General features: G+C 51.1%; 1 pseudogene; it reads right to left on the bottom strand.

The window, feature by feature from the left end:
* Positions 1–2,760: 2,760 nt before the first annotated feature.
* LOC135571831 (BCL-6 corepressor-like) overlaps positions 2,761–9,719 on the bottom strand; it is a 52,193-nt pseudogene continuing 45,234 nt past the window's right edge.

The following is a 9,719-nucleotide window of genomic DNA, read 5'->3' as shown; positions in this document are numbered from 1 at the left end:
GTCCAGAGAGGGAAGAGAGAGAGGAGGTCCAGAGAGGAAGAGAGAGAGGAGAGTCCAGAGAGGGGAAGAGAGAGAGGAGAGTCCAGAGAGAGGAAGAGAGAGAGGAGAGTCCAGAGGAGAGGGAGGGAGAGAGAGGAGAGTCCAGGGAGAAGGAAGAGAGAGGAGAGTCCAGGAGAGTCCAGGAAGAGAGAGAGGAGAGTCCAGAGAGAGAGGAGTCCAGAGAGGGAAGAGAGAGGAGAGACCAGAGAGGGAAGAGAGAGAGGAGAGTCCAGAGAGGGAAGAGAGAGAGGAGAGTCCAGAGAGGGAAGAGAGAGAGAGGAGAGTCCCAGAGAGAGGGAAGAGAGAGGAGAGTCCAGGGAGGGAAGAGAGAGGAGAGTCCAGAGAGGGAAGAGAGAGAGGAGAGAGAGGAGAGTCCAGAGGAGGGAAGAGGGAAGAGAGAGAGAGTCCAGAGAGGGAAGAGAGAGAGGAGAGTCCAGAGAGGGAAGAGAGAGAGGAGAGTCCAGAGAGGGAAGGGAAGAGAGTCCAGGGGAGAGAGAGAGGAGAGTCCAGGGAGGGAAGAGAGAGAGGAGAGTCCAGAGGGAAGAGAGTCCAGAGAGAGAGAGAGAGTCCAGAGAGGGAAGAGAGAGAGGAGAGTCCAGAGAGGGAAGAGAGAGAGGAGAGTCCAGAGAGGGAAGAGAGAGAGGAGAGTCCAGAGAGGGAAGTCCAGAGAGAGAGAGAGAGTCCAGAGAGAGAGGAGAGTCCAGGGAGAGAGAGGAGAGTCCAGAGAGGAGAGTCCAGAGACCAGAGGGAAGAGAGAGAGGAGAGTCCAGAGAGGGAGTCCAAGAGAGAGAGGAGAGTCCAGAGAGGGAAGAGAGAGAGGAGAGTCCAGAGAGGGAAGAGAGAGAGGAGAGTCCAGAGAGGGAGTCCAGGGGAGGGAAGAGAGAGAGGAGAGTCCAGAGAGGGAAGAGAGAGAGGAGAGTCCAGAGAGGGAAGAGAGAGAGGAGAGTCCAGAGAGGGAGAGAGAGAGGAGAGTCCAGAGGAGGGAAGAGAGAGAGAGGGAAGAGAGAGAGGAGAGAGAGAGAGGAGAGTCCAGAGAGGGAAGAGAGAGTCCAGAGAGTCCAGAGAGAGGAGAGAGAGAGAGAGGAGAGTCCAGAGGAGAGGAAGAGAGAGAGGAGAGTCCAGAGAGGGAAGAGGAGAGGAGAGTCCAGAGAGGGGTCCAGAGAGAGAGAGGAGAGTCCAGGAGAGGGAAGAGAGAGAGGAGAGTCCAGGGGAGGAGGAGAGTCCAGGAGAGGGAAGAGAGAGAGGAGAGTCCAGGAGGGAAGAGAGAGAGGAGAGTCCAGAGGGAAGAGAGAGAGGAGAGTCCAGAGGAGAGGGGAGAGAGAGTCCAGGGAGAGAGAGTCCAGAGAGGGAAGAGAGAGAGGAGAGTCCAGAGAGAGAGAGAGAGAGAGGAGAGTCCAGGGAGGGAAGAGAGTCCAGGGAGGAGAGTCCAGAGAGGGAAGAGAGAGAGAGGAGAGACCAGAGAGGGAAGAGAGAGAGGAGAGTCCAGAGAGGGGAGAGAGAGAGGAGAGTCCAGAGAGGGAAGAGAGAGAGGAGAGTCCAGGGAGGGAAGAGAGAGAGGAGAGTCCAAGGAGGGAAGAGAGAAAGGAGAGTCCAGGGAGGGAAGAGAAAGGGGAGAGTCCAGAGATGGAAGAGAGAGAGGAGAGTCCAGAGAGAGGAGAGTCCAGAGGAGGGAAGAGAGAGAGGAGAGTCCAGAGGAGGGAAGAGACAGAGGAGAGTCCAGAGGAGGGAAGAGAGAGAGGAGAGTCCAGAGAGAGAGAGGAGAGTCCAGGGAGGGAAGAGAGAGAGGAGAGTCCAGAGAGAGGGAGAGAGAGAGAGGAGAGTCCAGGAGAGGAGGAGAGTCCAGAGGAGGGAAGAGAGAGGAGAGTCCAGGAGGGAAGAGAGAGAGGAGAGTCCAGGAGGAAGAAGAGAGAGAGGAGAGTCCAGGGAGGGAGAGAGAGAGGAGAGTCCAGAGAGGGAAGAGAGAGAGGAGAGTCCAGGGAGGGACGAGAGAGAGGAGAGTCCTGAGAGGGACGAGAGAGAGGAGAGTCCAGAGAGGGACGAGAGAGAGGAGAGTCCTGAGAGGGGAGAGAGAGAGGAGAGTCCATGGAGGGAAGAGAGAGAGGAGAGTCCAGGGAGTGAGGAGGGCAGAAAGGCTAGAGGGAAGAGAGGGAGGAGAAGACAGGGAGGGAGGGAGGAGAGGACAAGGAGGGAGGGAGTGCTCCTAGTGGGTTCTGGGGTGCTCCTAGTGGGCAGGCTTATGTAAAATAGTATCAACTCATCAACACTTGAGGATTAGTGAGTGGAGAGAGGCAGAGAGGGCTGGAGCTGAAGCAGCAGTGTGGGCCACTGTGGAATTGAACTGAAGGGGGAAATTCTAATCCCCCCTTTTGCCTAAATGAATTTGATTTGTTGTGCGTTTTCTCTCTGGGAAGCACAGATCAGGTTAGGTGAGTGGAGTGAACTAGGCACCGTTTGGCAATCGCTGCTGGAGTGTGTATAAGAGGAGGAAAGTGTGTGTGTGTGTGTGTGTGTGCCAGAGCAGGGCTGATTTAATGTCCTGAAATAGCTGGGGAGGAGAACGGATGGAGGGAGGAAGAGAGAGAGAGGAAGAGAGGGAGGGAGGAAGAGAGATAGAGGGAGAGAGGGATGCTAGCTCACTGCGGTTCTCTCAAGCACTCAATGGAACGTTGTCCTCTACTTCCCCTTGGTATATCTCCTCACCATCCATTTAAACTGTGTGGTGCCTGGGCGTGTGTGTGTCTGTGTGTGTGTAATGAGGCCGTCAGTTCCCTGTGCTGGCCCCCAGAAATCGCTGTGTTGGGCCAGAGCCAGAACACACGTAGGCAAAGCCGTGTTTTGAAAGTTTGTCATTGATCCAATCGCCGGTGACTTTGTTTTGACGTCCCCACCAACGACCTCCCTGACGGCACCCACCAACGACCTCCCTGACGGCAACCTCTCTCCCCCTCACTGCACCGCTCACAAGGGCCAGCCCTTAGAGGACGACCCCTCTACAGCTGTTGCTAAGTAACCTGATAGTGGGGTAACGCGGGGCAACTCCCGAGGATGATACTGTGTCCTCCACAGATGAGGAACACACACACACACCATCTCTAAAGCAGTCTCACCAGAGAGGAATCCCTCCATGCCGTGGGAGTGGGTCATGCGGAGGAGGCTGCGGCCAGAGTACGTAGCCAGGGTTGGGTCAGCTCCGTAGGACAGCAGCAGACGGACCACTTCCAGATGGTCATTCTCCACCGCGTCATGGAGGGGCCTGGGGGGGAGGGAGACAGACACGCCACACACACACTCGCGTTATGTACAGAGCCTTGGAAGGCAATTGTCCATGTCCATATGTCTGGCCTGTGTGTTAGTGAGAGAGAAATGCTTAAGTGTGTGTGTGTGTGTGTGTGTGTCTACCTGGTGCCTTCCTGGGCGCTACAGTTGACGTCGGCACCGTGCTCCAGCAGGTGCTGAGTGATAGCAAGCCAGCCACGTGCACATGCCTCGTGCAGCGCACAGTAGCCCGCGTTGTCACGGTGATTGACGTCACACACCCTGTTCTCCAGGCAGTACAGCACTACATCCTAGATAGGGCACAGAGAATAGAGGGGTTAGAGTCTCCACAGACAGGGGACAGAGGAGTTAGGGTCTCCACAGACAGGTGACAGAGGGGTTAGGGTCTCCACTGACAGGGGACCGAGGAGTTAGGGTCTCCACAGACAGGGGACAGAGGGGTTAGGGTCTCCACAGACAGGGGACAGAGGGGTTAGGGTCTCCACAGACAGGGGACAGAGGGGTTAGGGTCTCCACAGACAGGGGACAGAGGGGTTAGGGTCTCCACTGACAGGAGACCGAGGGGTTAGGGTCTCCACAGACAGGAGACCGAGGGGTTAGGGTCTCCACAGACAGGGGACAGAGGGGTTAGGGTCTCCACAGACAGGGGACAGAGGGGTTAGGGTCTCCTCTAACCCCTCTGTATCAGACTGACTCAACCCTACCCAGACCCCGTGTTATTCCTCAGTAGAGTACCTACTACACTATCTGTATCAGACTGACTCAACCCTACCTAGACCCCGTGTTATTCCTCAGTATAGTACCTACTACACTATCTGTATCAAACTGACTCAACCCTACCTAGACCCCGTGTTATTCCTCAGTAGAGTACCTACCACACTATCTGTATCAGACTGACTCAACCCTACCTAGACCCCGTGTTATTCCTCAGTATAGTACCTACTACACTATCTGTATCAGACTGACTCAACCCTACCTAGACCCCGTGTTATTCCTCAGTAGAGTACCTACTACACTATCTGTATCAGACTGACTCAACCCTACCTAGACCCCGTGTTATTCCTCAGTATAGTACCTACTACACTATCTGTATCAGACTGACTCAACCCTACCTAGACCCCGTGTTATTCCTCAGTATAGTACCTACTACACTATCTGTATCAGACTGACTCAACCCTACCTAGACCCCGTGTTATTCCTCAGTATAGTACCTACTACGCTATCTGTATCAGACTGACTCAACCCTACCCAGACCCCGTGTTATTCCTCAGTAGAGTACCTACTACGCTATCTGTATCAAACTGACTCAACCCTACCTAGACCCCGTGTTATTCCTCAGTATAGTACCTACTACACTATCTGTATCAGACTGACTCAACCCTACCTAGACCCCGTGTTATTCCTCAGTAGAGTACCTACCACACTATCTGTATCAGACTGACTCAACCCTACCTAGACCCCGTGTTATTCCTCAGTATAGTACATACCACACTATCTGTATCAGACTGACTCAACCCTACCTAGACCCTGTGTTATTCCTCAGTAGAGTACCTACCACACTATCTGTATCAGACTGACTCAACCCTACCTAGACCCCGTGTTATTCCTCAGTAGAGTACCTACTACACTATCTGTATCAGACTGACTCAACCCTACCTAGACCCCGTGTTATTCCTCAGTAGAGTACCTACCACACTATCTGTATCAGACTGACTCAACCCTACCTAGACCCCGTGTTATTCCTCAGTAGAGTACCTACTACACTATCTGTATCAGACTGACTCAACACTACCTAGACCCCGTGTTATTCCTCAGTATAGTACATACCACACTATCTGTATCAGACTGACTCAACCCTACCTAGACCCCGTATTATTCCTCAGTATAGTACCTACTACACTATCTGTATCAGACTGACTCAACCCTACCTAGACCCCGTGTTATTCCTCAGTATAGTACCTACTACACTATCTGTATCAGACTGACTCAACCCTACCTAGACCCCGTGTTATTCCTCAGTATAGTACCTACTACGCTATCTGTATCAGACTGACTCAACCCTACCTAGACCCTGTGTTATTCCTCAGTAGAGTACCTACTACACTATCTGTATCAGACTGACTCAACCCTACCTAGACTATTCCTCAGTATAGTACCTACTACACTATCTGTATCAGACTGACTCAACCCTACCTAGACCCCGTGTTATTCCTCAGTATAGTACCTACTACACTATCTGTATCAGACTGACTCAACCCTACCTAGACCCCGTGTTATTCCTCAGTAGAGTACCTACCACACTATCTGTATCAAACTGACTCAACCCTACCCAGACCCCGTGTTATTCCTCAGTAGAGTACCTACTACACTATCTGTATCAAACTGACTCAACCCTACCTAGACCCCGTGTTATTCCTCAGTAGAGTACCTACTACACTATCTGTATCAGACTGACTCAACCTTACCTAGACCCCGTGTTATTCCTCAGTAGAGTACCTACTACACTATCTGTATCAGACTGACTCAACCCTACCTAGACCCCGTGTTATTCCTCAGTAGAGTACCTACTACACTATCTGTATCAGACTGACTCAACCCTACCTAGACCCGTGTTATTCCTCAGTATAGTACCTACTACACTATCTGTATCAGACTGACTCAACCCTACCTAGACCCCGTGTTATTCCTCAGTAGAGTACCTACTACACTATCTGTATCAGACTGACTCAACCCTACCTAGACCCTCTTAGCCAGTCCTAATATCAAGTACATACTACACTATCTGTATCAGACTGACTCAACCCTACCTAGCCCCTCTTAGCCAGTCCTAATATCAAGTACATACCACACTATCTGTATCAGACTGACTCAACACTACCTAGCCCCTCTTAGCCAGTCCTAATATCAAGTACATACTACACTATCTGTATCAGACTGACTCAACCCTACCTAGCCCCTCTTAGCCAGTCCTAATATCAAGTACATACCACACTATCTGTATCAGACTGACTCAACACTACCTAGCCCCTCTTAGCTAGTCCTAATATCAAGTACATACCACACTATCTGTATCAGACTGACTCAACACTACCTAGCCCCTCTTAGCTAGTCCTAATATCAAGTACATACCACACTATCTGTATCAGACTGACTCAACACTACCTAGCCCCTCTTAGCTAGTCCTAATATCAAGTACATACCACACTATCTGTATCAGACTGACTCAACACTACCTAGCCCCTCTTAGCCAGTCCTAATATCAAGTACATACTACACTATCTGTATCAGACTGACTCAACACTACCTAGCCCCTCTTAGCCAGTTCTTCTAATATCAGAAGATGGTGTCCAAGAGAGGTTGAACTGGAACTGGTCCAGAGAACTGGATCTGTGCGGTTGTCATCCCTCATCCTCTCAACCAGGGCAGTGGAAGGTAAAGCCATTCCAGGAGCCTCCGCTCTGATTTCCATCTCTATGTAAATGCTGTGGAGTGGGTCGCCGAGCCTTTCATTCTTCAATAAGTCTTATCAAACGGCTGCCTGGGCGGCTCAAAATAGCCCAGTCAATCTGTCCCTCCTGAACGCTCCCATATATTTCCTACTAACATCTGGGTAATGGATTTGGATGGCTGTGTGTGATGGCTCAGGCTGGCCAGTTATGGACCATATCCACAATGGCTGCGCAGTTGCTCCTAAAAACCTGGGATTCTGAGCCACTGGAGAGTATGTTTGAGCCGGAATGCCTCCTAGCAGAGAGCTTCTTTAACCCAACAGCAGGGAAGCAGGGGCCATTAAATTGTTTCTCCCCACCCAACTCCATTCAGTAAAGGGGATTAAACCAAATTGAATTCAGGTTTGGAATAAAAAAAAACTGCCAATTATTTTTCCATTGAGGAGGGATTCAATTTCAATTCACTTACTTTCACTTTCTGTGCCTGGCCTTAAGAGGATACTTTGTGATTTTGGCAATGAGGCCCTTTATTTACTTCCCCAGCCTCAGATGAACTTGTGGATACCAGTTGTATGTTTGAGTCCAGTATGAAGGACGTTAGAGGTAGACACTTCTAGGCCTTGCGATAACTCTAGTTGGCAATTACAGTTGCGCTAGTTAGCAACTACGTTCAAACCGCATGCGGAGACATATACATGGTATCCACGAGTTCTTCTGACTCCTGGGAAACATTGCCAAAATCCTGAAGTATCTCTTTAACATGACTCATGTCATGAGTCACAGTGGCAAAGAATTAGAATGAATTGCAATTCTATAGACAGTTTGTTGACTCCAAGGCCTTACCAAAGCAAGGTGACTATGGCTAACACAATGAGAATATTTGTTTCATTTATATAACCTTTATTGAACTAGGCAAGTCAGCTAAGAACAAATTCTTATTTACAATGACGGCCTACCAAAAGGCTAAAGGACACTTGCGGGGACGGGGGCTGGGATTAAAAATGTAAATATAGGACAAAACACACATCACGACAACAACATAGTGTAATGAAACAGGCAGGGAGCAGGTCTCGTACCCTCGACCTTCGAGCCCGAAGTCCAGCGTGCTATCGACTGTGCCGCAAAAGCATGCTCGTGCGGCAGGGTCGATTTCCGCGCTCATAAACCCAGGGTGGTTACACTACTCCCTCCTTTCAAAGAGCGCGTCCTCGCGCTAGCTAGCTACTCTACGTCTTACAGGAACGTGCTCACCGGCCAAGCACACGCACTGTCGTGGATGCAAGGTCCGATCACTTCTGACACAAATGTAACAAACAGCAGGGAGCAGGTCTCTAACCCTCCACCTTCTAGCCGGAGGTCCGGGGGGGGGGGGTTCCAGCGTTTATAAACCCAGGGTTGTTACAAAAGCATATGAATGTATATACCTGAAAAGTTCTCGATAACGGAAATATGTAGTCCTGTAGTATATTGTTAATAATAGAATCCAGTCAGAATGAGAACAACAGAATAAAGCCAATAAGCATCAAATCGACAGCAGTCTCTCTTCTGTCTATGTGCTCATTTACCCGTGTCAGACAGCGCTGCGCAGAGCGGTTGGCGTCGTTAACAAACCACACACACCCTTCCAGTCAGCCCAGTGTGGCTAGCATCAAACCACACACACAACCCCAGACAAACAGAAGGAACCAGGGTAGCGAAGCGTGGAAAGAGAGAGAGGTCCAGAGAAAGAGAGTGAGAAAGATGGAGACTAGCAGCAGCACTCCACACAGAGAGCAGAAACAGACATTAGCATTCAGCTAGCATAGCGCAGCTTTGACGTGCCCTCCCTCCCGACCCGTATTCATAGAATTCATTCACAGCTCCCCACCGCGGTGCTGTGAGCTGAGCACACACATACACAGAGAAAGTGTATGTATCTTTAGATACAGCGTGGTCGTGTGGCTGCCGTGGCAACAAATGAGTCCAACTCCTGCTACTGCCAGTGCCGTGGCAACTTATGCGCTAAACAGCGAGAGCTGGCATTGCGGTTGGCATGCCTGGTGGACAACAAAATAGACCATAACACAGTACACAGTGTTCAAACGACCAGCAGCCCCCACTCTTCTTAAATGGACTCTTCTCCAAAAAACAGCTCACCAACAGTGCTCAAACATAGATCCTACAGTCCCTCTCCACTCAAACACACTACTTCAACAACAACACTTCAGAGCTGAAAGCAAACGTGTCTTTCGCCTCATTGCTCAAGAGCTGCTTTATGGATGCCTACCACCGCTGCGCGGCCACCACCAGTCTACTACCGCGGCGCAGCCGCCACCAGTCTACTACCGCGGCGCAGCCGCCACCAGTCTACTACCGCGGCACAGCCGCCACCAGTCTACTACCGCAGCAGATACTAGTCTACTACCGTGTTGTGGTAGCCACCAGTCTACTACCGAGGGGCTGCCGCCACCAGTCTACTACCGAGGGGCTGCCGCCACCAGTCTACTACCGAGGGGCTACCGCCACCAGTCTACTAACGAGGGGCTGCCGCCACCAGTCTACTACCGAGGGGCTGCCGCCAAATCAAATCAAATTTATTTATATAGCCCTTCGTACATCAGCTGATATCTCAAAGTGCTGTACAGAAACCCAGCCTAAAACCCCAAACAGCAAACAATGCAGATGTAAAAGCACCAGTCTACTACCGTGTCGTGGTAGCTACCAGTCTAATACCGAGGGGCTGCCGCCACCAGTCTACTACCGTGGCGTGGTAGCTACCAGTCTACTACAGAGGGGCAGCAGCCACCAGTCTACTACCGCAGCACAGCCGCCACCAGTCTACTACCGCGGCACAGCCGCCACCAGTCTACTACCGCGGCAGATACTAGTCTACTACCGTGTTGTGGTAGCCACCAGTCTACTACCGAGGGGCTGCCGCCACCAGTCTACTACCGAGGGGCTGCCGCCACCATTCTA

This window comes from Oncorhynchus nerka, linkage group LG5 (assembly GCF_034236695.1).
Source record: "Oncorhynchus nerka isolate Pitt River linkage group LG5, Oner_Uvic_2.0, whole genome shotgun sequence".
Taxonomy (NCBI): domain Eukaryota; kingdom Metazoa; phylum Chordata; class Actinopteri; order Salmoniformes; family Salmonidae; genus Oncorhynchus; species Oncorhynchus nerka.
The sequence above is the reverse complement of the archived record's forward strand: the minus strand, read 5'-3'. Positions and strand labels throughout refer to the sequence as shown.